Raw genomic sequence first — 24156 nt, forward strand, 5'->3', positions numbered from 1 at the left:
ATCACATTCGATTTATCGACATTCATCAGCAAATCGCTTCCCTCGCATAAATCGTTGACCTTTGTTACCAAGAATTGCAGTTCCTCTTTGTTGTTATCAAGAAGCACGGCATCGTCAGCATACAAAAGACAATTGACATTTAAATCACCCATTTTTGCTCCTATTCTTTAGCCTTCCAGTTCTTTTATGCAGTTATCGATATCCACGTTGAACAGCCATGGTGACATCAAACATCTGTGTTTGACTCCTTTATGAATGAACCATCTCTCAAATGTTTTAAATATATTTTTTATCAATGTTTGAGTATGTCCAAATGCTTGCAGACTGGCTGGATTTCCTCCCTAGGGAATTATTCATATTAATTTTTTTTTCAACAGACAGGGAAAACATTTTTGAAAGGAGAATATGGAAGTCTAGGCATTTACAGGGCTTATGACCTGTCATTGGCTGGTTTAAGTGGTTTAAATTTAAGGTCACTTAAACTAGCCAACGACAGGTCATAGGCCCTGTAAATGCCTAGACTTCCATATTCCCTTCTCAAAAATGTTTTCCCTCTCTGTTGAAATCAATTTAAATATCATTATTATCGATTAGAATAGTTTAAGCATCATTCAATGAAAAAACACTGAAATAAAGAATAAAAAAGCTAGTCGGATCTGAAACAATTATTTATCTTTTCTGTCAGGTTATAAGTCCTGGAAATGCCTAGACTTCCATATTCCCTTCTAAAAAAAATTCCTCTCTGTTCCAATATATTTAAATTTAACACAAAATAAATTATGTAACTACAAGCTACGGTTGCTCAAATACAACAGCACGCACAATAACTTAGTCAGCCTTTTTTTAATGTTTGAAATTACCTACCTATTACAAAATACAAACTTTTGTAAGGACCTGCCCTCTCCCGCTTCTTTCCTCTGTTGTCCTTCCGGGAACTGCGTCCGAAGTTAGGGTTGCCAACTTAATCGATCGAAAATAAATTATTATTAGTTTAGGTTTTGGAAATCTCCTCTGTAACCTTATGTAGGAACCTCATATTATGACGAACTAAGTGATCAATCCATCTATCACATCTTTCGGAAATGGTCTTAAGCACAAAAATTTTGTTACTTCGAAAACAGGCTTAGCCGCGGCATTTGCTATTGAGATTGATCAACAAAAGCAACAATTTGTTGACAATAAACTTTCTTTTACAATTCACATTGAACACGTTATCAATAAATCCTCAAAACTCTTTGGATTTATTAACAGAAGCACAACTGACTTCAATAATTCAATACCCTTAAAACTCTCTTCTGTTCCCTAGTTCGCCCGCACTTAGAGTATTTCTCTGTTATCTGGTCTCCATATTATTAACATCGATTTTGAATAAAGATAGGCTGGAGGTTGGGCTTATCCAGATACCAATATACGTATATTGAGTTAGAAACTATCTTTAACATATTATCTTCTGTTTAAGACCGACGAAATAAACCCGACCTTCTAGTTCTATTTAAAATTCTCAACTTACTCTTTGATGCGCCTAAACTGAACTACTGAGCTCAATTAAATTAAATATCCTAAATAGAAACCTCAGACAAAACTAACTTTTTCATACCGATAACCATGGAACTAACTATGGTTTTCATTCCCCTATGAGAATTCTTAGGTCTGCCAACAAACATACCAGTCTAGATTTTTTCGATAGCAAGTCGTCTTCTTTCAAACGATCACTGAATAAAATTGAATTATAAACACCTCTCTCCAGCTTCCACTCCCACCAAGACTACATTATACGATAGTGTCTTTCTACTTCTCTTTTTAATATTTTTTTTACGTATAAATAAGGGTACTACTTGCAAACCCGACAAAATCCAAAATTTAAAAAAAATGAGATTTTAATCAAGGCTTATTTAGAATACAATTTTTTACAATAATTTTAACATTGTCAGTTAAAAACACGGCTTAATTTGTAAGACTTGGCTTTTAAATTATCGGCATTGTTGCAAACATAGTAACCTGTACTTGAATATTGCAAAGTTGCTAATGTATAAAATTAAATTTATTATTTCACTACTGTTTTTTGACATAATTATGCTAATGTCACCACTGCTTACGTATAAAATATTTACTGATTATAATAAAAGAATTAAGTTTAAAAAAAGTTAAGTATTGAATCAGTTTTTTGTGATTTGCTCAAAATAAAGAAAGATGGTTGTAGTACCCTCAAATATGTCCTTAAAAATGCCCATTGGGCGTATAAACAAATAAGTAAATAAATTTCTACACATGCACCTTAATTTATTGTTTTATTTGCTAAACGTCAAACACATTTGTTTCACTTACCACAACTTCTCGTAACAAACAATTATCTTCATGCAGCAATCGAATCCGAGGGATTTTGGTTGCGTCCCGGGAATAATGTGACTTAAAAATATTGTAACATATTACCGAGAGAATCCCGGAATTCCGGAGGGGTTGGCAACCCTATCCGTTGTCCGCACGAGCCTACTTTACTAGTCTGGAGACGGAGATCCAATACTCCGGTGCCCACTGTGCCCAGTGCCCAGTGCCCAGTCTCGAGTGTCCAATACCTTCCAAGTTGAGTTGTAAAGGCTGAAGAAAGCCAGCCGCAGCCGGGATGATGGCATAATTAGCATCAGCGTTAGCATCATTAATTCATAATTAATTTGCATTAACGATAGCAGCTGCTTAAAAAGCTCACTCAGCATTTCAACATAACAATTTGGACTTATTCTAAATTCAATATAAAGGATGCTTTATTATGGATACTTTATACAACGCATTTTTTGCAAAATATCTTTGGAGATCCATGAACTATGTAAGGCTGAGACATGCAATATCGACAGAATCAAGAAAGGGGTGCTGCGTTGCTTTGGACATGTAGAGCGAATGGACAGTGAAAGAACGGTTCAAAGGATCTACGATGCGAATGTTGGTGGATGCAGAAAACCTAGAAAAACACGTCACGATCAAGTCCAACAAATACTTGAATATGGACATGTCGAGAGTAGGAATAATCGGCGTGCGTGCGTGAGAAGATGTATGAAGTAGAGGAAACGAGGTATGTATGCAAAGACAGAGTGATGTGGCGTTCTATCCTCTCTGCTTATCCCTACGGGGAAACGGCGTGATGGTTTGTTTGTTTTGTTTGTTTGCTCTTCAAACTACAATGTTTCATTCTATGAATACTAATCTGATTTTAACTTAATACGATACCTGTAATTATTTTAACTTTTTTTATTTATTCTAAATAATGTTCGAACTACCATTTATTCTGAAAATCACCTCAAGAGCCCTGTACAATAAACATCGCGACATATCTTGCAGCTACAGAGAACATACGCGGTTGGCTTTCCAGTTCCCGGCTTCAAATTATGTCAAATGTCAAGAATTTAAAGCAGCTATATTTTTAAAAGTTTCATTGAACGCACTGACCAGATGTTCAGAAATTATTACTCAATTATATTATATAAAAAATTTACTATAGTCCTTAAAATATAGCTTGATTAGAAAGACATTTGTCAGAAAAAGTGACGACATAACTTTGTAGTAACGTCAAAGGAGTTATTTATATTGACACACGAAAAACCATTCGTATCTTCCGTTTTTTTTTTTTTTTAATACAATGCTTGACACATAAATCAACATTAATATATAAAATCAGCTATAAAACTAAAAAACACTAAAATAAACCTAATTATTAACGACGTTCTTACAAGGTTACACCATTTTGCAAAAACGTTAGAGATAGGACAAATTTATCAATGCACATTGATCGAATAAAAAAATAATTTATTTGATGTTAATGAAAAAATTATGTGTAAATGTCTTATTTTTGGTGAATAATTGTGTTAAACACACTATAATAGGCTTGTTTTTGCGTTTTTATATCAATTTTTGGAAACAAAGATTCATGATTGCGTGAAATAACTGATACAATCGATCCGATCAGTGATCAGTAATTTCCCATCACTAATGAAATTAGTTTGACAGCTGTCATTCTAATCAAGCTATATTTTAAGGACTATAAGATGTGTTTCGAATAAAAAAATAACGTTGAAATTTATACCGCATTTCGTCAGCATTCTATCTTCTTTCACACGTGTTTTTCCAATTCCATACGTAACGAGCCATGATCCCCAAAACATCGTAACCGACAGGAGCAATATTGTATTGGAGAATATTTTTTCTTTTTAATTATTAAGGAATATGCTTTAAGATAAGGTACTGAATAAGCTATTCATAATAACAATAACAGATCGCTGACTGGTTTTTCGAGCTATAATTTTTCTTAGACGAAAAAATGGCCATCAAATTAGCATTCGACACGCTAAATGTTTTAGCATGCTAACGAAGTTGATTAAGAACTAAATATAGCGATAATTCCCATCAACGATAAGCCGGCTGTCATCTCTGCCCACGCTGTAAAGGGACACAAAAATTAATATAGACAAAATATGGATGCAAAACTTTCACCCGACTGCCGTAAACAATATTATTTTCGAAAAGAATGAAAGTCTCCGTTTCTTGTCGTTTCCACGTTCGAAATCCGATCGCGCTCGAATTCAAAACGATGATTGAGTGCGTAGTCTTCGTGATTAAGACATTATAATCTGTGGTTACGCTTCAAACTTGAAGTAAAAATAACGTACGTCTTATATTCTGTCTCGCACTGATGCGGGGAATTGAAGACATGGCGTTAAAATTCCGAGTGTTTTCTTAAGACTGAATGACCGCTTGAGTTTGAAGCTCGCATGGGTTCGAATTCTGTCTCGTTCTTTTTTGCGTGTGTGGGTGGTGTTTCGTCGTTTCTGTCTCGCTTTGGCGTCGAAGATCGGTCGGAGCGCACACGTGCCATGTTTGCGTCTCTTTCGTTGATAACTTGATTTGGTGTGTTCTCGCTGCGAGATTGAGATGGAATCTTTTGTATAGTTTCGTCGTGTCCGCGGTCGGTCGCGCGAAGTTGTGTGTTTGTTTTTATAAATGGCCGACGAGAGCCAAAAAAATACATCCAATTCCTCAATCAACTGCCCGAAACAAGTTTGAACTGCGATTTTGAGTCGATAATACTCAGACCGAGATTATGAACGCCGTTTTTTGGTGACAATTGATACAAATATTTTTCGAATTCAGACGCTGTGCCAGCAATTAGTGGGTTTTTTTAATTGTTTTTTGTGTTGTGTTCGAAAAAAGTTTTATGCTGTGAATAATTAGTGCATTTTTATGGAATTATTTGTTTTTCAAACTGACTAAACATGGATTACATCTTGCATTTTAAGAGGAATTCTGTAAAAAGGTAATAACAATAAAAAATATTATTATTATGATTATTAAATTTACTATAGCGTCTTCAAAAAACAATTAACGCTCATCTTATGACATAAACACGTCATTATAAATGCTTTAAAATACGATAAAAGAATTTTCAAGCACACAATTAATTCCAGACTAGTTAAAATACAATAATTACTACACTTCTAATTAAATACAAACCAAAATTAAATATAATGAATTATGCATTCTTCTAGAATTGTATTATAATTTCTTTTAAAGCGCCAATTTAAAAATAATTATCGAATAAGTAAGTTTTACCGCCTAAATAAATTTAAATTTTGCCGTCGCTCGCGTGCGCATGCGTCTTTCCGTACAAAAGTGTGTAATATGGAAAAAAATAATAGCATTTGAAAATCTGGCAATATTATTTTCAAAATATTTAAATAAAAATAAAAGTACCTTGTCTAAGTAATATGAAAACGGGATAGTAATGAATTGCTTACCTTTTATTTTAATAATTATGTGCAATACCTATTTATTTACTAATGTATAAATAAAATATATTTAATGTGCCTTGGAATAGTTAATAATTATATATTTCCATTAAATTAAAGGAATATCCATGTCTATGCATAGGTCACTGATTCAGCACATTTTTTCCAAATTATGTAAAGTAGGCTATTTATGTATTGCAACAGAGACAAAAATCATTTTAGAGAAGGAAATATGGAAGTTTAGGCATTTACAGGGCTTATGACATGTCATTATCTTGTTTAATCGCCCACTTTACGCACTGTGTAACATTTACCAATCTGTCTATGTTTGAACATATTTTTTTTTTATAATTCTTCCATCTTTTGATTTTAGTGAAGTTAAAGAACTGAAACCTTTATTGTTGTAAATAAAATCATCTGATCGAATTATTTCACATACTATGCAATGGCTGAAAACAATTTTCTAATTTTCAATTAAAAAACATCTTGAATAGTTGATGAAACGTGAATGTTCAAACATAGGCAAACGAAAGTTACACAGTGCGTAAAGTGGCGGCTTTTAAGCCGCCACTTTACGCACTTTACGCATGGTTTACCATACGACAGGTTTCAAGCCCTGTAAATGCCAAAACTTCCATATTCCCTTCTCATTCATATATATATATATATTTTGATAATTTATATAGCGCTATTTTTGTGAAAATCTCCTTAAGGGAGCTGTACAATAAATAAATATCTTAGCACGTCTTGCAGCTACAGAGCGCATGGACGGTTGGGATTCTATTTCCTCGTCTCCAATTATAATATTTAGGAGCTAGATTACAGCACGTCTTGCAACTACAGAGCGCATGGACAGTAAGAAATCTATCCAATATTTACATTTTTTTTATTTGCAATGAAGTTCAGAGTTTAAGTGATATTTTAAAAAACGAAATAATTTATTTTTTTATAAAAATAGGAGTTATATTACAACAAGTCTTGCAGCTACTGAACGCATGGACGGTTGGAATTCTAGACCCCATTTATTAAATTTAGATACTCCGTTGCAATTATTTTTTAATTGATATCTCTCCTAGGAAAATTCAGCTTAGTCTACAAAAATTTGGACAAGTGAAATATTGTAGATTTTGCAATTAACACAAATTTCTCAATCTTTTTATTTTCTGCCTCAATAGACTATGGGGCACTTACACCAATCTATTTATGTCAGTGACATCGTAATCACAAAAAAGCCCCAGTAACAGAAATATTTTGTATTTTATATACTAGACACATTAATATATATATATATATATATATATATATGCACAAATTAACTGTGACACAAATTTTCGCTGTCCATATAAATTAACAAAAATCAAATAATTACTCAACATTTTGACAAATAAACATTGTGAGATTATAAAGTGCTTAGTGTAAAATACGCACAAACGTTATTTCGGTGTTATGTGTAAACAATTCACATCTAAAGTCGTTTTGTGTTTATATTCTGCAAATACTTCTGTGCTAAGTGCTTGTATCTAACGAATGGTGACAATACTAAGTTATCAAAATAAAAACACTTGAATTTCAAAACATTTAAGTTTAAAAAAAAAAACATTTAATTGAATGAATCGGATTTAACCTACTCAAGATTTATATTTATTGTTGAAAGGCATATTTAAAAGTCACATACTAACTAAATAAATTATACAAAACATACTATAAAAAATATTTATAAAAATTGAATACATATAAAAAGAGGGTGCATAATATAATTCTACAATGACTACAAGGAGTAAGCAGCAATCAGGTGAAATAAATCATTATATGATTGAATACATTGATAAAAAATTTGAATCACTAAAGAATGATATATTATTGAAGCTTAATGAGCAGGGAGAAAAAAGTAATAAAAATTTTGAATCATTAAATAAAACCATTAAAGATATGGAAAGCTCAATAAATTATTTATCTGGGGAGGTCGAGGCGACTAAAGACAGCGTTAAAAAGAATAATACTAAAATAAAATTAATGGAAGCAAAAATTGAAAACTTGATTGATAAATGCAATGTTCTGGAACTTCATCAGCAACGACGAGAGCAGTGGGACAGGGCTTCCAATGTTGAAATAAGTGGAGTGCCTTTTGACAGAAATGAGAATTTAATACACACATTCTCTAAGATTGCAGAAAAAATTGGAGTTAATATCAAAAAAGAAGAAATTACGTCTATTCACCGTGTTCAACCTTGGCCAACGGCAGGATCCAGTGCTCGCGATAAACCTAATATCATAATACGTTTGATCAGAAGAGAACTTAAGGACACGATTATAACTGCAGCACGCAGACATAAAAAATTGTTATCCGCGGACGTTGGAATATCTGGAGAAGCAAGCCGGATTTTCATTAACGAGCATCTTACACCCGCAAACAAGCTTTTACTGCGTAAAGCGAGGCAGTTGAAAATAGATAAAGAGTATGCATTCCTTTGGGTGAAAAATGGCAACATATTCCTTAGGAAAAATGAAGGATCACCCATATCCAAAATCTCATCAGACGCTGATCTTGAAAAAATAATATGACTTTTGAAGCAGCTGACTAGTGTTATTTCTTGTTTTCCTTATTTTTTGTTTTTACCTTTTCTTTGTACTATTTTCAACTTTTTTAATGTGTATAATTTAGCGAACTACTTGCCTTTAGTGACTGCATTGATATATAGAGACTCATTTTACAGGTGCGTCCAATATAATTTAAATCAATTTTACTGGTGTATTTTAAGTTTATTGTTTAATAGGTTGAAATATTTTAATATTCTCAGGCGCTAATCCCATAAATAGTCTATCTATTTACTACCAAAACGTACGCGGCATTCGCTCCAAAACTCATGATTTTTTAAATAACGTCTTGATTAATGATTATGATATGATTTTTTTATCTGAAACATGGCTCCTTCCAAGTATCAATGATAGCGAAATTTTTGATAGTAGATATAACGTATTTCGAAGAGACCGTGATTATGAGAAAACACAACAGACTCTCGGTGGAGGCGTGCTTATAGCTGTCAAAAAAATGTTTTGTAGTTCTGTAGTAGATTCTTGGGACCTAACGGCGGAAGTTATTTGGATTAAAGTAAACACAATCACACATCACAAAACCTTAAATATGTTCTGTTCCTACTTTCCTCATGGAAATTCACATTTGCGAGTGATATCCGAGTTTTTTGACAAAGTTTCCGATACACTCTTAACGTCCCCTAATGAAATTTTCCTGATTATTGGTGATTTCAATATATCTAATGCTGCCTGGCTTTCGAATCCCAGTTTTACTCACTGCACCCTCGATCCTAAGGATGATCCACTTAGCAAGTCTCTATGTAATTTTATGTCATTTAATAACTTCTACCAGTTCAATTCGCATGCCAATACTCGTGGCCGTATTCTAGATCTAGTTATCTCCAACTTTGACTGCGTAGTCACCGAATGTGTATCCCCATTAACACTGGAAGACGCCCATCATAAGACTCTTGTAATTTTGCTCAATTTACAATTCAAAATTCTTCCCGATAATCAAAGATTTGTTCGTTTATTTCATAAGGCAAACTACGATGATGTTTGTGCCCATTTAGATGATATTAATTGGTTCGATACTTTGTCTAATCTGAACATGGAAGACGCAACCCAGCAATTTTACGTTGTTCTAAATGGAGTTATAAACAATTTTGTTCCCAAGCGTCTCACAAATAATAATTGCCGATATCCTCCATGGTACACTCGACCGCTAATTAAGTTAATTTCAGAAAAAAAAAAATTTCACAAAAAATGGAAAAAGTACTCTCAAGCGTCTGATTATCATACTTTTTCTTTGCTGAGGGAAAGACAAAAACGCACGAATAAGGAATGTTACCTACATTTTATCACAACTGCTGAATATAACATTAACCGAGAACCTAAACTTTTCTGGTCTTTTGTCAAGTCCAAGCGAGCTGGGTGTGATGTGCCTCTTCAAATGTCCTACAAAGATAATTTGGTAATTGGCGGTCAGAATATTTGTAATGCTTTTGCGGAATATTTCCATTCTGAATTTTTGGAAACTAATGCATCTAGTTGTAGTGTTCCTGCCGAAGAAAATAGTGTAATTGATCTTAATGCTATAGAAATAAATGAGTCATTGGTAACAAAATATCTCAAAAAACTTAAAGTCAGCAAGGGTGCTGGCTTTGATGGCATACACCCTTTTTTTATTTCTAAATGTATTAAACAGCTTGCGCGTCCTCTTACTTATCTTTTTCAATTATCAATAAAGGAAGGCACGTTTCCTGAAATATGGAAAAAGGCAAATATTACACCTGTGCATAAAAAAGGAAATAAGAGTCTTGTAGTAAATTATCGACCCATTTCTCTTCTTCCCATTTTTAGTAAAATCCTTGAAAATATAGTAACCGATCAGCTCTTCGATGTTATAAAACCACATATTAATCCCAATCAACATGGATTCTATAAGAAACGGTCAGTTGAATCAAATCTTTGTGAATTTACCGATATTGTTTTGAATGCAATGGATGCAGGTTTTCAGGTAGACGTTTTATATACGGATTATTCAAAGGCTTTCGATAAAATAAGTCATTCGGTCTTACTTCGCAAGCTTTGGAACATTGGTATACGGGGGAATCTGTATCGTTGGATATGTTCCTACATTAGTAACCGCAGTCAATCGGTCTCACTCAAGGGATTTAATTCATCATTTAAACCAATCCCATCAGGTGTCCCTCAAGGTTCGCATCTTGGACCCTTATTTTTTATTATTTATATCAATGATATAAGTTTATGCATTCAAAACTCAAATTTTTTGCTATACGCTGATGACAATAAAGTATTTAAAATTGTGTCTTCAATAAATGATTGCGAAGTTCTTCAAGCTGACTTAGATAGAATCTGTTGCTATTGCAAGGACAATCAGTTATTATTGAATTCTGATAAATGTCTTGTCATGTCATTTACTCGAAAGAAAAAAAGTATACTATTTGACTACAAACTATCTGGGAAAATTGTCAATCGTTCAATGAAAGCGAGAGATTTGGGTGTACTGATGGATGATAAGCTTTTATTTAGAGATCACATAAATACAATAGTAGATAAGGCGTACAGACTTCTAGGGTTTATCTTACGAATCTCCAAGCCATTCTCATCACCAAATACATTAAAACTTCTTTACTATACTTATGTGCGAAGTCAACTCGAATTCGCTTCATTAGTATGGTCCCCTCAATATAATGTATATATTAATCAAATTGAAAACATTCAAAAGAAATTTATAAGGAGCCTGGAATATCGTTTTGGTAACATTGAAAATGATTACAGCGCATCTTTGATCAATTTTAATATAGAATCACTACAAAAAAGGCGCCTTAGATATGATTTAATTTTTCTTTTCAAAATTCTCAATAACATAGTTGATTCGCCGTATCTTTTACAAAATATTGGTTTCCGTTGTCCTCTTCGCTATACTAGATTAAATTCCCTTTTTTATGTACCAACTTGTAAAAACAATTATACCTCGAATTCATTCATTAGACGCACCTGTAGAAATTATAACGGACTCAGTATTGATGTAGACATTTTTAACTGCACGTTGCATTTGTACAGAAAATTTCTTCATGGGGTCGATTATTTGGGATAGTTGCTGAATGTACATCTTGAGTGGTTTATGCTATGCATATGTGCCGCATGTAATGTATATGTTTGTGTATGTTTTATATGTGCGTTCATGTGTGTGCGTGGATGGCTCGGAGTGTACATTCGGTATTTTTATTTATTTTAATTTATTACCTCCATGGAAAACGCAAATGTCAACAATTATCTTTTTTTCACTTAAAATTCTTATTTATTTTTTATTTTTTGTCACATTTAATGTTTATATCTTTTTAATTTATGAAAACTTAATTGGTCTTTTTATGTTAAAAAATTGTTGTTTTTAATACTGATTTTGTATGACTGTATGTTTTCTAAATAAAATAAAAAAAAAAAAAAAAAAAAAAAAAAAAAAAAATATATATATATATATATATATATACACTAAATGCAGCACTAAGCACCCGTCTTGTGTTTTATTTAATTTAAGTTCCGAAACTTAGCCTGCAGTCACTAAATGTGAAGCAGCGTACAAAGGCGCCACATACAGCTTTGAAAGTATTGGAAATTAGACAATTTGTTTTAAGAGTCATTGACACATTTCTGGGATGATATTCCAATCGCTCTCGCGGCCGTAGAAAAGTGGTTCAGAATATCACCGCTGGTCATGCGGTTACAAGAGGAGATCCCAGCGGAATGCTCGTACGAGGTTTTCCTGTAATTTAAATTATTTTATACCAATAACACGAACGACTTTCCCTCAGAGAAACTTCTCTTTTGTGGTCCTGATGTTCAATGTCCTCGATGAACATAGTTCGCCAAACGAATGCCTTTTTCAGGAGAAGTGTACAAGTTTGGATTTTGTCTTAGGGAAGAGACCATTGCAGGAGACTGCTGCGAGACGTTGCATAAATTTATATATAGTACTACTCGTATTAAGCGTGTTGTCCAGATGATATTTATAACATCTGGACAACACGTTATTTATGTTATTTGTAATTTATGTTATTTTCAATCTTTATAAATGATATTTTGGGAAAGTCATAAAATTTGGTAATTTTCTCTTCTGACGACCTAAAAATGTTTTGTGAAATACTGACTTCTTCAGATTGTATTAATCTTCAAAGTAACATTCAAAATATAATTTAATGGAGCAAACGAAACAAATTATTCTTCAATTTTTCCAAATGTTTTGTAATGGCATACACAAGAGCATCCATAACTATATCCTAGCGTTATCTCATGGACTGAGTGAGGCTTGAAAGGGCTTCAACGTCCAGAGATCTCGGGGTGTTGTTTGCCGCTCAGTTATCTTTTAATCTTCATATGGTTAATCCATGAAATGACTCCCTTATAATGCTTGGTTTCGTTCTTAGAAATGCCAAGATCTTTTCTAACACTCAGGTTATGAGGACATTGTAAGAAGTCGTTTGGATTTTAGTTCCATTATTTGGTCGCCACATGAGGCTCGATACTTTTTAATAATGGAGTGAGTGCAGAAGAAATTTCTGCGCTATCTGTACCTAAAGGAGTGTGGATATTATCCTTGGCTCTTCCCAACCGACTTTTTACTGGGGATGCTAGACGATCAGTCATTATGGAGGAGGAGGGACGGTTATTTGGGTGTAAACTATTTCCAGGTGATTGGTGATCGCATACATAACTGATTCTGATGGATGTAGGTCTGTTTGTACCTGATAACTATCTTCGACAAAGACAGCATCGATTGTTTTACCAACCACGATGCAGAATCAACCTGCCAATGGGTAAGCCGGTTGGTAGAGCAATATTGCTACTTAATCGCATCACCTCGGATGTCGACATATTTCACGACAGTGGGCTTTCCCTCAGGAAAGCACTTTCTAACTTTTAATTTTTCTTTTTACATTTTATCATATCATTTTAATAACATTACCATCTACTGTTATTTGTGATTTATTATTGTTTTTAGAATGAATTTAGTTTTATTTCTGCAATGTTCTAAATATCTGAATAAATAAATAAAATAAATAAATAAATGTTTATGTAATAATTTATATTTTGAGTATTCTTGACAGTTAGTCAGTATTTTTTACTCTACATACTGGTAGTCATACGCTAAACAAGTGTTTGATCATCATCTTCATCATTTCACTTTCCACACCAAGTGGTGCGTAGGACACCAATAAACCAAATGCAGAGTAATTCGATCATCTGTTACCTCGCATTATTTATAACTTCAATGTTTTACTTAATAAACCAAATATACTGAAAAATATATTAAATAAGGGAATATGGAAGTCAGGCATTTACAGGGCTTATGACCCGTCGTTGGTTGGTTTAAGTGGCCACTTTACACACTGTGTAACATTCACCATTTTGCCTATGTTTGAACATCCATATTTCTTCAATTCTTCCATTTGCTTATTTTAGTGAAGTAATGACTCCCGAGGGGGTAAAATCCAGTCTTTTGTCCACGAACATTTGGACAAACTCAAATATTGTAATGAAATAGATCTGTTTGTATGTTCCCAGTAATTTTACTAGAGCGAGATCTCATGCACTGTTTTACGCACTCAGAATCCGTACAAATGCAAGTCAGAATTCACCCATTATTAGGGCAATTCGCCTGTTGAATACGGCTTCTGCTGATAATATGGATCTATTTTTCTGTACATATCGGCAGTTTAGCAGCTGTCTGCTTTCTATTCATTAACTTCTAACTTATATTTACAGTCTGAATTACGCAATGGGTTCAACAGCCCGTAAAGTAACGCAGACTACAATTTCTCAAATAAATAAATATCTCAATTATAATTTCAATTATGTTTTTGCATTGTTTTCTATTAATTTAAATGATATCATTATTTTGTGTGTTTGTTAATGTCTGTAACTAAATTTGTATTAATACTTCTTTATTAATAATTACTTAATTATTTATATTTGATTATGTTCGGATTGTTAATCTTTATACAACCAAACAAAACCAACAAACCATCACGCCGTTTCTCCGCAAGGGTAGGCAGGGAGCATAGAACTCTATGTTACTGTTGTTGCATACAGACCTCGTTTCCTCTACTATCATACATCTTCACATGCACGCGCGCCGATTATTCCGACTTTTGACATGTCCGTCTTCAAGTATTTGTTAGATTTTATCGTGCCATCTCTTTATCGGTCTTCCTCGTTTTCTGCATCTATTAAACAGTCGCATCATTGATCCTTTAAGCCATTCTTTCCTTTTAGATTTTGTCGTCAATTCTTGTCTCAGCCTTACATAGTGCATGGATTAGTATTGTTGGATTTGGTCGTGCCATGTATTTCTCGGTCTTCCTCTATTTCTGCATCCATCAACATTCGCATTGTAAATATTCTGAGCCCTTCGTTCGCTGTCCATTCGCTCTACATGTCCAAACCAGCGCAGAGCTCCTTTCTCGATTTTGTCGATAATGCAAGTTTCAGCCTTACATATTCGTAGTTCACGGATCTCGACATTTGTGCACCTATCGTCCATCGTTTTATCACACATTCACCTGAGGGATCACATTTCGACAGCATTTAACCTACTTTCATCATTATTTTTCCAATTCCATACTTCGCTCCCATGCATTAGAGTTGGCACTAGAACTCTATTGTGAACTTCTAGTTTTGCCTCCTGCGATAAACATTTGTTTTCCAAAGTAGATTTCTGTGCGCCGTTCACCCTGTTCCCGGCACTCACCCTCTTTCATTATCTTTTTCAGTCTTTCCATCCCTAGTAAACATACTTGCCAGATACGCAAAGTCCTTTACCTGTTTCAGAATATATCCGTTTACACTGATAATGCTTATCTCAGCCTTGCATACCGTACGAACCTCTATATTTGTGCATCTATCTTACATAGTTTTACCACACATTAACCTAAGAGATCGCATTTCGACAGCATTCAGCCTACTTTAATCCCTATTTTTCCAAGTCCATACTTCGCTCCCATACATCAGGGTCGAAACCAAGACTCCATTGTTAACTGCTAATTTATCCTTTTTCACAAAATATCCTTCCTCGTGGTGTTGTGGTCAGCGCGCTTGTCTACTATGCAAAAGGTCTCGGTTCGATTCCCGACATGGTTGACATGAAATATTTATTTAAAGGGGTGTTTTTACACTAGAATATTTCATAGTCTCTGGACTGTTAAGACGAGTGTTTGATAGATGATTAAAACATTCCTGATGATGGGATGGCGTGCTATGCGCTATGCAGCTTCCCGAGAGATATCGTCTTGTGAACTTAGTGCCAAAACCAACAGTGCAGACTCTTCCGGTAACGGGGAAGTATATTGAACAGGGGACCATCGTTTTGCCGAATTTCGCAATGAGGAAAATTTTCGTAACAAATATATATTCAAAATAATGTATTAGGTGTTAACATACAAAAAAATAAATTATATCGGTTTTTTTTTTAATTAAAAATTTCCGAAATACTAATACATACGTTACTCGAAAGAAAATGTTCTGATCTATAAGATTTTGCGTTTGCTTTTACGTTACATACGAGTTTTCTTTGATTATTATTATTATGGATAACGCATATAGCGCCATTTTCGTAATATAATACCTCAAGGGCGCTTCACATAATGATTCTATTGTTAAATAAATTTAATTGAAGCTGTTTAATTTGGAATTTAATTAAAACAATTTATTTTGTTGTCACATGCTACGGATTTATTCAAATGATTTAGAGAACAAGAGGGTTTGAAGTTTTTTCCGAAACATCACTTCACTTTCACAGCCTCGCACCTCTGCTGGGAGAGCATTCCATGCCATAGGGCCTGCGACCGCAAATGCGCGTTTACTAAATTTAGTGCGCTGTTTGCGTAGAGGTATAATAACTTTTCCTCTCGCTTTAGACGTAGCTGATCTAAGCGTGAGATGCCTGTCAGCTAGTTCATCTGGAATGTATAGTTCCCGAAGTAGTGGAGTGATATGACTGAACTTAGAGATTCCAAAAATAAGTCTCGCTGCGGCATTCAATACAGATTGTAGGCGAGTCATTTTGTTCATTGGTAGACCTGCGTAGATACCATTACAATAATCGACTCTAGACACTACAAACGCATTTATTAATTGACGGGTGGCATGACCACAAGCCTTCAAAATGGAATGTCTAGCTGACGAGAATGAGCATTTTCGACGCCTCTTTCTGTTCGCCTTCAATCGAAGAAATAAAGCCGCCAAAGCTGCTTGCGCATAAAAAAAACCAATGCGATTAATTAAAAAAAGTATTTTCCGAATTAATAAAATAACTAACAGAAAACAGTCGGCCATCGAATGGTACATGAAAGAAGATTTGGCCCTTTGAGCCTCGTGTAGTTGACCCTCCGGACCTTGTTTCATCGGCTCTACGGGCCTCGGTTGATAACGATCTCGGACACCTTGAAATATCACCCTTTTAGGCCGTCCAATTTTTTTTTGTTGTTTGGAGCAATCGAAATATAATAAAGAAATATCTGTTGCTCAAAATAATTATGCCAAAACCGCATTAAAGATACAGATATATTAAATATGTAAGCAAACATTTCGGTCTGTAAGCAATAAAAAATAGTCAGCTGTCTCTGACTGTTACATAACATATACATATACTTTGAGGGTATGGGGTGGCAGAGAACTTTGATAAATACCTATATGAATTTAATTTTACTGTCACCCTCTTGCAGGTGCCGCGTGAAAAAAAAATGCAAGTAAGATTGATTATGCTTAACTAAAATCGACAAAATAAAATAACAAGGACACGCCAATGGTAAATATCTACAGTGTGTCAAAAAATCACTACTCTGGTGTCATAATAGGGAGAGTAAATTCGGGAATACGTCTGTACGCATAAAAGACAGACCGCGTTGCATCTTAAGGCCACAGTACAGGCCCGAATATATGTTTGGTGTTGTTCAGCGTAATATCGAAATTCATCGCTATTCTACGAGGTGAGGTAAGTTTGAGGTAAGACTCCCCAAAACAAGAATCCAGGCAACTCGAAACAATCTGTATCATAAAAGACTTCAGATGTTTAATGAGTTGCCAAAAGAGATTAGGTATGCGGGTCTATCGCGTCGTTTCGTGGGATGGCGATGATTTTTGTTAATTTATTAATTTATTTTATTGGGTAAACAGACAGATGTACACAAATATTGACGATTTATTTGTATATTATAGTCCTTAAAATGTAACATGATTAGAATGACAGTTGTCAGAAAAAGTGACGACATAACTTTGTAGTAACGTCAAAGGATTTATTTATATTGACACACGAAAAATCATCTGTAAATGGCGTGTTAATTATTTTTTTAATTACAATTCTTGAAACATAAATCAACATTAATATATAAAATCAGCTTTAAAACTAAAAGAAAACTACAATAAACCTAATTATTAACAACGTTCTTACAAGGTTACAGCATTTAGCAAAAACGTTAAAGATGGGACAAATTGATCTATGTAAATTGATCGAATAAAAAAATAATTCATTTGATGTTGTTCATGAAAAAAGTATAAATGTCTCATTTTTTGGTGAATAATTGTGTTAAACACACTAAAATAGGCTTGTTTTTTGCGTTTTTTATATCAATTTTCGGAAACGGAGTTTCAAGATAGCATGAAATAACTGATACAATCGATCTGATCAGTGATCAGTAATTTCTCATAACGAATGAAATTATTTTGACAGCTGTCATTCTAATCAAGCTATATTTTAAGGCCTATAGTGTAGGACACTCATGCACACACTAAACAAATTGTTTACACTTAATACAATAATTTTAAAGTATGTTAAATATAACAAATGTAAAAAAAAAGAAAAAAAAAATATGTGTGTAATAATACAGTTAAATATCTGCTTCTCTCAAAATTTCTATGATTTTTGACCTAAATTTACATACATTATCACAAAAATTATCAGCCTCGGTAAAACTCTTGTTATTTTGGTGGCATATTCTAGGTATTGTAGATTGTTTCAAATAGTTTGTTTTCTGTGTAAAACAAAAGATTTTGTCTTGTCGGTATTTCAAATAGGTTAGGAGCATCGATTTTATCATTTTTATTTTTTTTACATAACTGGTCTAACAATATTCTTCGATTTTTGAGAGTTCATTGTTCAAAACAAGCATCCATTTTTTATGTTATGGACAAACATTCATATATGTAGATAGAGTGTCATCGGAAAGCGTCGGGATTTTACAACAATGTTTTGTTTTTGAAATTATTTTGTACATTTATTGTATCAGGGTTACAAATTTTACTTGTATAACTATCTAAATAAATACATTACATTACGGTAGAAAAGTAACTTTGATCAATTTTCCCCCGCGTCAGCGTCGCACACAAGCGCACACAATACTCTGACGCGGTACAGAGACATCTGTAAATGCCAAAAATAACAAAGCCAACGACACAGTGCTCTGTGTAAACATATAAATACTTATAAATATTTACGCGGATGATGCTTCAAAGTAAAAATACCATAACTCGCCATCACTTCCGCCGACTTGCTTCTTCGCATGTCGTGCGTCGTGCGCCGCCCGACCTATCGGCCGCGGACTTGACTCGCAACTTGATTACAATTAGCTGCAATTCAATCCAGGCACGCGCTTTGTAGCTCCGAGACGTGTTATAATTTACCTAGTCAGAGATAAACGAGATATTAAATAATTGTACTAAACACATGTAGAATTCTATCTACTAATATTCACAAATAGTACACTTGAAAGTACGCATTTTTGCTGAATTATTTTTTTCGGCTAATCACTTCTAAAGTTTCTATGCTTTTTTGATTAAAAAAAAATGTTTTCTTTATTCAGGAAAAATACAGTACAATTACATACTTTTATAGTATATACATTTAGACTTAACTCTAATGGACCAGTGAAGTTTCCATATTATATTATCATTATATCTAAGGTTTTTTTTTATTTACAATTTTAAAAAACCCGTTAGGGTAACATTAGAAATTTAATATTGTCTAGTCATTTTATGTCTCGTCTAGTCTAGTTAATTCAGTCATCATGTGCTTTTTCAGATTGATTTTAAATTTGTCTCCAGTAAAAGTTTTCAAGTAGTAAGGTAGGTCGTTGTAGTGTTTTATGTAGTATTTTTGACTGTCCTGTGTTTGTCTTTGCTTTTTTAATATGATAGTGTTGTTGTTGTCTGGTGTTATATTTGTGTATGTCAGCATTTTTGACTAATATTATGTCGTCGTCTTGTATGTTTCCCAGTGTTATTTTGTGCACAATTTTTAAGGTCTCAATTTTAGTCAAGTAGTTTATGTCAAACTGGTGTGTTTTTTTGAACAGTTCAGTCGTAGAGGTCAGGTAGGGTAGGTTGTATGTTAGTTTAAGAATTTTATTTTGTTGTCTTTGTATTCTTGTTATGTCTGTCTTGTTACCAGTTCCCCAGAAGGCGATCATGTAACTCAATTTACTTTTGACATAGGCTTCGTTATCAATTAAATATTTGTATTTCTTCAAGTAAAAAAAAGGGAAAAAAAGATAAATAGAAGTAGTTTAAAAATTAAAATTAAATTGAAAAAGTTATTTTAAAAGTTTGTTATGTAACACAAATAGAAATAATATTAAAAATGAAGAAAAAAACCTATTAATTGTATTTAATTCAAATTATTTATTGACAATTCTTGATGGAATTCCATTGTAATGAGGTAATTACTTATATTTACATATAAGTTATTAATTTTAAAATACTTGGTACACTTCCAATAATTTATTTGACCAATTGGTTATTATTTACATATAAGTTGTTACCTCATTATTAATTGTAATAAAAAGGTAAGAATTTTAATAAATAAGCATAAAAAACATGCTCAAATGCAAAAAAAACGTCTTAAAAAACTAAAACCATAAATATTCATTCATATTTTAAGGGATTTAAAAGAAAAATGAGGAGAAGAAACTTTAAAAGACAATAAATTTAAGTTAAAAAACATCTTTAAAAATAATTACACATTAATTTAATTAATAAAAGAAATATATTTTGAAAAGGAATTAAAAGTAGTTTAAAAATAAAAAAACATGTCAAGCGCAGCAGAGAAAAAAGAAAGAATTACAAGTATATCAACAACAATAACAACAGCAAACCATCACGCCGTTTCTCCGTTAGGGTAGGCAGAGAGGATAGAACGCCACATCACTCTATCTTTGCATACAGATCTCGTTTCGTCTACATTCATTCATCTCCTCATGCATGCACGCGATTATTCCGACTTTTGACATGTCCCTCTTCAAGTATTTGTTGGATTTGGTCATGCCATGTCTTTCTCGGTCTTCCTCTATTTCTGCATCAATCAACATTCGCATTGTAAATATTGTTAGCCGTTCTTCGCTGTCCATTCACTCTACATGTCCAAACCAGCGCAGAGCTCCTTTCTTGATTTTGTCGATAATGCTTGTTTCAGCCTTACATAATGTACGGATCTCAACATTTGTGCATCTATCGTACATAGTTTTAACATCCTTTCGCCTGAGAGATCGCATTTCGACAGCATTCAGCCTACTTTCACCTCTGCTTTTCCAAGTCCATACTTCGCTCCCATGCATCAGGGTCGGGACTAAGACTGCGTTGTGAACTGCTAATTTTGCCTCTTGCGTAACTTAAGTATATCAAGCAATCTGTAAAAAATTAAACTAAAAGTAGTTATTAACATATTACAACAGAGATGAAGAACATTTAAGAGAAGGTAATATAGAAGTCTAGGCATCTACAGGGCTTATGACCTGTCAATGGCTGGTTTAAGTGGCCACTTTACACACTGTGTAACATTCACCATTCTGCCTATATTTGAACATCTATATTCCTTCAATTCTTTCATCTGTTGATGTTTGTGAAGTTAAAGAGCTGAAACCTTTATTTATGCGGGTGAGATTTGTGTAATTGAATTATTTCACCTACATACTAGGCAACGCCTGAAAATATTATCTTTTCAATTTCTATACTTCTTCATGGACCAGGTAATTTATCAACAATATTTTGAGTTTGTCCAAATTTTTGTAGACAAGGACTGGATTCAACTCCCTGGGGAGCTGTTTATATTAACATATTACAACAGAGATGAAGAACATTATAGAGAAGGTAATATAGAAGTCAAGGCATCTACAGGGCTTACGACCTGTCAATGGCTGGTTTTAGTGGCCACTTTACACACTGTGTAACATTCACCATCCTGCCTATATTTGAACATCTATATTCCTTCAATTCTTTCATCTGTTGATGTTTGTGAAGTTAAAGAGCTGAAACCTTTATTTATGCGGGTTAGATTCATCTAATTGAATTATGTCTACAAAACTTTGGACAAACTCAAAATATTGTTCTTAAAAGTAGTAATTAAAATTTTATTGGAGCGATATTAGCCGCAATAAAAATTTAAGTAAAGAAATTTAATAAAAAATAACAATATTAAATTAAGTCATGTGATGTGATGTAAGAGAAATTCTCTAATCATTGTTTAATATGTTGATAGCATTATTCGCACATTAAAGTATTTTTTTTACTTTTTATGTACGATAACGAAATCCTAAAAAAATATTTTGATGTCTTCTGGCAAAATTTATTTGATGTAACTATTTCATGCCATGATAAGAATTGCAGAAAAAAAAATGACATTCCTATTCAGCAAAAATAAAATATCAAAAGTTTTCATTTTGTTTTTATTTACTATGAGAAAAAACAAAAAAAACACATGCAGTGGCTTCTCGCTAAATAAATACTTGACACAATAATATTTTTTACCAAACACAAATAAAAAGAGGACATTTCTAAAAAAACAATAGCGAACAACTAATGAGAGTAACCTGATGATTTTAATTTACATTTTATAAAATGAATGACTTCTTTCTTCCGTAAAACAGCTGTTCCATGGCAAAAAACGTATTGATGGCTTCGTGCTCTCGTAGTTTACATAAAAAATAACCCATGACTTCTAACTCGGTTTTACCCAAAATGTTACTTAATGACTTCTTTCGCTACACCGACGATACGAATTATATTTTCTTTACTAATTGAAGAAATATGGATGTCCAAACACACAGAATAGTGCATGTTACATGTTGTGTGAAGTGGCCACTTAAACCAGCCGATGACGGAACATAAGCCTTGGTAATGCCTCTCCTTCTCTTAAATGTTCTTTATTTAATATATAAATATAAATAACTCCCTAGGGAGTAGAATCCAGTCCCTGTCTACAAAAATTTGGACAAAGTCAAAATATTTTAAATTAATTAAACGATTTCAGTTTATATTTAAATTTATTTCAATAGAGAGGGAAAAAAATTTTGAGAAGGGAATATGGAAGTCTAGGCATTTACAGGGCTTATGACCTGGCATTGTCTGGTTTAAGTGGCCACTTTACACACTGTGTAACATTCGCCATTGTGTAAAGTGGCCACTTAAACCAGCCAATGACAGGTCATAAGCCCTGTAATAGCCCAGACTTCCATATTCCCTTCTCAAAATTTTTTACTCTCTCTGTTGAAATAAATTTAAATATGAACAACTCCCTAGGGAGGAAATCCAGCCAGTCTGCAAGCATTTGGACATAATCAAACAAACAAACAAACAAACAAACCATCACGCCGTTTCCCCGTAAGGGTAGGCAGAGAGGATAGAACGCCACAACACTCTATCTTTGCATACAGATCTCGCTTCCTCTACATTCATACATCTTCTCATGCACGCGCGCCGATTATTCCGACTTTTGACATGTCCATCTTTAAGTATTTGTTGGATTTGGTCATGCCATGTCTTTCTCGGTCTTCCTCTATTTCTGCATCCATCAACATTCGCATTGTAAATATTCTTACATTGTTAATTTCAGTTTAGACCATCCTACCGTGATATATGGTACTTAATTAATAAATAATTTAATGGTATGAAAAATATATTTCAACAGGAAATAGCCAATTATCGCGTTTAATAGCAATGACTTTAATTAATATAAATTATCTTATATATCTACGTCCTATATTTAATTATAGTTTCCTCGTTAAAAGCTATTAACTATTTTGATAAAATCCAAAAACACACCAATAAACGTAAATTCGGTGATCAAACATGTACTTGCAAATCTCAACAATGATGGAGAATACTCAATGAAGTTATCATCACCATCATTTCATTATATTATATACAGGTTTTATAGAATTCGGTAACCACATATTTATTTTTTTTTAAATTGAAATGATTTTTGACAACAACACAACAACAACATCTTACCATCACGCTGTTTCTCCGCAAAAGTAGGCAGAGAGTACAAAACGCAATGTTACTGTATTTGCATACAGACCTCGTTTCCTCTTCCTTTCCACTTTTTTCCAATTTTTTAGTATGTTCATTCTCATCTAATGCAACCCTGGTAGGCCGATAAATAAAAAATGCGACTCCTAACCTTTTTTTTACATATTGCATTGAAGGTTTAATGATCTACATACGCGCGCAGTGCAAAGCTCATTATTATGCAAAAAACCGCACGTAAATCGGTTAAGCCGTTCAGGACAAGTTTAGTGACATCACATGTACAGAAGAATTATATACGAGTGTATGAAGATTATATCTCCCTTTCTTTAGCACTATTCTCATTCGATTTACAAATGCAGTGCCCTATGCACCATTGGGCGCAGAAAGGGAAATGATGATTTAGTTTTTTTAGTCACATTTGTTGTGACTTTTTTATAAATGTTTTTATGTTAGCTGATCGATCGCCTCTCAATATAATTGTTTATAGTCAGCCGATAACGCTATCTCGCCGTGTGGGACTTCCACGGTAATG

At 33.4% G+C, this 24156-nt stretch overlaps 1 protein-coding gene across 2 annotated transcripts in view; it reads left to right on the plus strand.

Annotated features, from left to right (window-relative positions):
• Positions 1-4929: 4929 nt before the first annotated feature.
• LOC148277371 (uncharacterized) overlaps positions 4930-24156 on the plus strand; it is a 205805-nt gene continuing 186578 nt past the window's right edge. For both annotated transcript variants that reach the window (XM_088232949.1, XM_088232950.1), the window contains exon 1: positions 4930-5299. The gene's annotated coding sequence lies outside the window, so the exon portion shown is untranslated. The remainder of the gene's footprint in view (positions 5300-24156) is intronic.

Source organism: Micrasema longulum, unplaced genomic scaffold (genome assembly GCF_059751315.1).
Source record: "Micrasema longulum isolate JH-2025_06_02 unplaced genomic scaffold, ASM5975131v1 h1tg001042l, whole genome shotgun sequence".
In the NCBI taxonomy this organism is placed as follows: Eukaryota; Metazoa; Arthropoda; class Insecta; order Trichoptera; family Brachycentridae; genus Micrasema; species Micrasema longulum.